This window comes from Corvus brachyrhynchos, unplaced genomic scaffold (assembly GCF_000691975.1).
Source record: "Corvus brachyrhynchos isolate BGI_N302 unplaced genomic scaffold, ASM69197v1 scaffold32, whole genome shotgun sequence".
Classification (NCBI taxonomy): Eukaryota; Metazoa; Chordata; class Aves; order Passeriformes; family Corvidae; genus Corvus; species Corvus brachyrhynchos.
The window spans coordinates 2,945,585-2,951,104 of record NW_008237919.1 but is presented as its reverse complement, the minus strand read 5'-3'; the positions used below and the strand labels follow the sequence as shown (position 1 = coordinate 2,951,104).

The 5,520-nt window shown below is 36.9% G+C and overlaps 1 protein-coding gene across 1 annotated transcript in view; it reads right to left on the bottom strand.

Annotated features, from left to right (window-relative positions):
- The window catches only part of DOCK4 (dedicator of cytokinesis 4), a 149,224-nt gene that overhangs the window by 88,492 nt on the left and 55,212 nt on the right, over window positions 1–5,520 (bottom strand).

Sequence of the window (5,520 nt, the reverse complement as noted above, 5' to 3'; positions counted from 1 at the left end):
AGGGATGGAATGGGGGAAAAGCAGTACTGGTAGTGACTGGAGTACCATAACAGAGAAGCTCCTGTTCTGTTTGAAGATGCTAAATCTATTTATAAAGAGTCTAAACTAATCTAGCTCTTGACAAACATTACCAGAACTACTTTGAACCAATTGGACTTTCCTTGTGAAAGGCAGAACAATGAAGGATGAACAGCATCCTAATTAGGAGCATTTTCTAAAATTTTTATTTCTGGACTTTGTTGAAACAGAAATTGAGAATATGTGCTTTCATCTAGAGAAATGCAAGTTTAGTGAAAAGGGAATAATATCTTTCAATAAGGCAGATTTTCACTCAGCACTGCTGAAATAAAGTGTGATAGTTTAGTATATTTATAGGTGTGCCACTTAGAAGGCAACCATGGGATGTGTATCTGTATTGTGGGTAAAATTAATTATAAGATATGTAACATAAATAATTAGTGCATCTTCAATTTCTAGCTTCATTTTAATTTGCAAGCAGAATTGGACTTGCTTGAACTTTCCACAGTACTCTCATGTTTCACATTCCTTGCATTTTACTGCAGGCAACTCTCCAGTGATTTCTAAGTAAGGGAAACAATGATCTTGCTATAGTCATGGAATATTTTTATAATATTATTACATCACTGGGTGCAAAATAATTAAATTATTCCTCCAAAGCACAATCTAAACAATAAAAAAAGTAAAAGAAGAAACTGCTATATCATTAATCCCTCAAGACCCATGCCCATAAACAAAGGGGGAATTCTGCTATTGTATTACCTTATTATCAGTTACCTGCTGAAACAATCATGGGCAGAGGCTAGAATACAGCTAGACAGAATCAACAGAACAAATACCAGATGGTATTCACTTAAGAGTGTGTGAAGTCAAGGACGAAAGAGCTGAATTATTAGAAAGTGTGTGCAACCACCAGATCAATCTCTGGTTCCTGGTGGGAAACATGTTTAAAATAAGCAAAAGGTGATGGTTATTCAAGTGATGGACAGCAAGATTTGTAAGAAAAAAGCCCAAACACAAAAGCAATCTCAAAACAAAACCCAAACCTTTCCAAAGGATGTTATGAATGTAAGTAATGTATAAGGATGAAAGTGAAGGATGGAGAAATTGTGGAAAAAAGATCAGCTACAGGGTATGAAACAGGCAATCATAAGGACTCAGGAAATCCCTTGAGTTGAAAATAGCTGGAGGCTGGGAGAGCATCAGGGGGTAATTACCATACATGCATATATGCATACTCAGCTTTTACTTTTCCTTAGGTTCTCCTTACAACACTCAGCTAGATGAACCCTTGATCTGAATCTGTAAAGCTGCTCTTACTGCTTATTCAAGTAACAAAATTAAAACTTAAAAACTCATTAAGACTACCCTTAAAACTAGTAGATGATTATTATTTCTACACGGCAGTATTATTTCATTATAAAAATTTTAAAAGTTAGTATGGTATGGTTACCAAAGATCTTGTAGCATGTTGGGTCCTTGCTCAGCATATGTATATACTAGCCTTGGTTCTAGTTAGTGCTGCCTGTTGCCCCCTTTCAACTGTTTTACATTAAGAAAAGATGACAACACACAGTAATCAAAACAAGAAGCTTTGCTACATAGCTGATTTGAGCAAATAACTTGTAGGTGCAGCAATTTCTCTTTAAAAATTAACTTGAATCCTACATGCATTTGTGCTACATTATTTTGATTTATCAGCACAGATTTATTTCAATTTTCCATGGATCTTCACAGAAACATAACCATAACCAAATAAGCATTTCCACGAAAAATTTAATGACTTACCCCCGGTGTAACTCAGTAAAAATTGGAAGTTTTCCTTTTGAAAAATCCTGTACAGGATTTAAATGCAAATAAACAGTGGAATGGGATGCCCTATCACTGGAAGTGTTCAAGGTGCGGTTGGAAGTGGCTTTAAGCAACCTGGCCTAGTGAAAGACGTTCCTACCCATGCGGGTGGGCAGAGATAATAATCTTAAACATCCCTTCCAACTCACACCAGTCTATAAGTCTACGCAAAAAAAATAGGAGAGCATCTTTAAAAGTAGTAATTGGGGCTCTACAGAAGTGAAGCAGGCTTTTAAAAACTGTGTTTCAATGCATTTTAAGGTTTATTTTAAAAATCCGAACCTGTTGTGGTTTACCTTTTTAACTGCCAGGAGAAATCAAATCACAGTGAAAAAAGACAGAGGTGTAGGACATACTTTCTCAAATACTGACCTGTTGCTGTCCTAACAGAGCCCTGTCAGAGTTTGCAATCAGTGTAATGAAAGGATAGTTCACGTGAATCTTGCCCTGATCTACCTCCATTCAGGAAGCTCTGCTCTGTTTTAAATGTCTTGAAGAAACTGAAGACACATTGGTCATGTTATTGAAAGAAAATGCCATTTTTTTTCCATTATCATGCACGGTAAATTAAATCTAAAAGGAGACTAAGCCTCTTATGCTATATGAGAAATAACCATGTTTTATATGGAAATGAATAGAAAAGCAGAAGGGAGATGATTGAAATAGACTGGAAAATTGGCTAAAAAAAAGTAAACTCTGGGCTATGTATCAAGCATAGAGTCTGTACCAGGTGGATATAACAGCAGCTTCCTTTCCTCAAAGTATGTGGCATATTGGGCATTTTATAATATCTACAGAAATGTAGGGTTCAATGTAAATTTGCCTCCTGTCTGGAGGCACACAAATATTTCACTATTGATTTAAAACACGATCATTATTTGCAACCAAAGTGTAAGAAAATCAACTATATTGAACTTGTACAGTTCAGCTATGAGTCCTGAGATGTTAAGAACTTTACACCATGTTCCTGACAAATCTTCAGCACAGTATTTGAATAAACATATTACGAGTATAAGTTCATAAAATCAAAAAATCAACAGGTTTATAAATATTAAAAGCCTTATCAGGCACGAAAGCCTTATCAGAAAACAGCTGCTGGTAAAAAAGAAAATGGATTTGACAAGTAAATGTCACTCTGGAAAGAAAAATAGAATAAAAACCTAGAAAAATACACTTGGATACCAAATTTTTTAATTATTTCACTGTTTATATATTGGTCTGGAGATATGCTAATCGCTTTTACTTTCTCATTGTAAAAATGCCATTTTTCAATGTTCCTTAAAAGAAATTCTCACTCCAAAAATTGAGATCATCTGTTTAAACTAAGTTAGGGCATTCTTTTGTGGAGCCAGTTCCCATAAAAAAAATTCCAAACCCCCTATAAAGCATTCAAACATCTTCCTGAATCTATCTATATTCCTTTAACTGATCTTTTTTATTTATGACAACTATAATTATACATTTGATTATAAGAATAAGCATCATTTTTCTGTGGGATCTTTGCCTTCACCAGTACACCAGACAGATTAAATCAACTTTTTTTCACTAAGAGAGTCAATTACAACCATAAGTAGCACTGAAAGGCGAAGTCCTGTTGAATGTCAGAGTTCTGAGGTAGACTTTGGTGAGTATAAATGGTGTCTTCAGCTAAACTATCTGCAGGACTCAAATAAATGTTACAGGCGTATGTGTACTGAGACTTTTTACAGTGTTATGTTGGAGAATGGTTAGAGGATCAGGGACATGGATTATTGATAAAACCAGATCAATAGAAGAGCTGTGCAGGCAAAGGCCTGGAAGCAAAAGCCTGCACAAGAAAACGCCTCCATGAGAAAACGCCTGCGTGAGAAACGGGCCTGAGAACAAAAAGGGAGTTTTAAGGAGGTACAGTCCTGTGCTGATAAGATATACTGACCATGAGAAGGGAGGAAGATTTTTGATCTCTCAAGTCAAAACATAAATAATAGAAGCTTGCCAAATGTAGTCTTTTATCTAACCCAATTATGTAGAAGTAAGAATGCGCTTTTGTAAGCTTAAACTAATTAAAGAACTGATAAGCTTGTATTCAATACTATATAAGTGCCTCTGTATTGCTAATAAACGAAGCTTGCTCTACCAATCACATTGATTGTCTGCATGTCTTCCCCTGCCAGAAAGTCAGCAGTGTTACACTTTACCAAATGTGAGGAATTAACACAGAAATAGGAAGGGCACATTTCAAATAGCACAGTACATCAGATTTTAATTACAGGTTGAAAACTAAAATACCTACAGAATTAAATCTCTATCAGACAAGAGACTTTGAACATGATGAAAAAAGCAGCACACTCATTCCAGCCTATTTCTGTGTTGAGAAATACAGAGTCCCCTTCTCCAAGCTTGTTTCAGTGAAAACATCCAATAGCTGTTTTCAGCATGAAGTTTGGAACAGGAAAAATCAACTGAAAACAGTATCAAAATTGTGCTCAACTTTTGAGGTGACAAACCTACCTCTACCTATAATGAAAATGAGTGGTATGAAAGATCTAGACCACTTGAAAGCATTTGTTTCAAAAGAAAGGGCAGCTCATTTTTCCCTGTTCTGATGGAGCATTACCATTCCCTGGCCCCCTGTAGTGACAGGTCACTTTCAGCTTTCTGAATTCAGGGCATCCAGACTGTGAAATGAACAGCAGAGAGCACCATCCAGTTAGTAACATTCTTAGGCCAGAGTCAAACCCCACTGTAAATCAGCTTTGTCTAGGACTGTCAGTTTTCTGGATAAGAAACAACTATCGAATGGTGAACCACACACGTTTAAAATCATTAAACATGTTCTAGGTCTCCTTAGAAGTCAAAGATACTTCTAGACATGTAGGTTATGAGCTGAGTCAACAGAAGCTGGAGAAAAGCAAATTATTTCATAGTAACTTCATAGCTTAAAACGCTGCTTATCTTAGTAAAGCTACTTTCTAGACATTATTTCAATAAAAAAACGAGGTTAACAACTTACAACCAGCATAGGTAAGACAGAAGATTTTTGCACATTGGATATGAGATGGTAAACAACAAAGAAGAAATAAAAAAGTTGGTGTTGGTCCCTATAAAAGTGGGAAGTAATAAGCTGTTTCTTGGAAAAAACAGAACTGTGAGGATCAAAGGGTATATCTAGGGAAGCTGTTTATTCTTACTTCTGACAATCATGCAATGTGTTGAAAATTCTATCCTAATTACAGAAGACACCCAATAACTCCAGTGCTTTGGGACTACTTAGCTAGCACCCTATGATTTCACCTATCTGGCTGATCAAAAGTAGGCTGACTAATTCCTACAAGAGCTTCTAATATTAAGTGAGGGGTAAAGCCATGTGGAAACTGAAATTCCACAGAATTTAATAGAAAAAAAAAAAAAGTCAAGCTGCAGTGGTGTGAATACAGCCATAACTTTTTGATGCAGCACGGTGTTAGGGTCTCCTCCCCCGCCGTGTAGCCCTGGGAGATGGGCCCTGGGAGGGAGACACGGGGTTTCCCTGCCCCTGGTCACCTTTGTTTCCCATGGGTTGGTTTGTGTTCCCCTGCGCGGGCAGAAGGACCCTTGGTCCCGTGACTGTGACAGTTCCTCGGCAGAGCCCCGGCCATGCGGCTGGAGAAATAAACATCTCTGAAACATCTA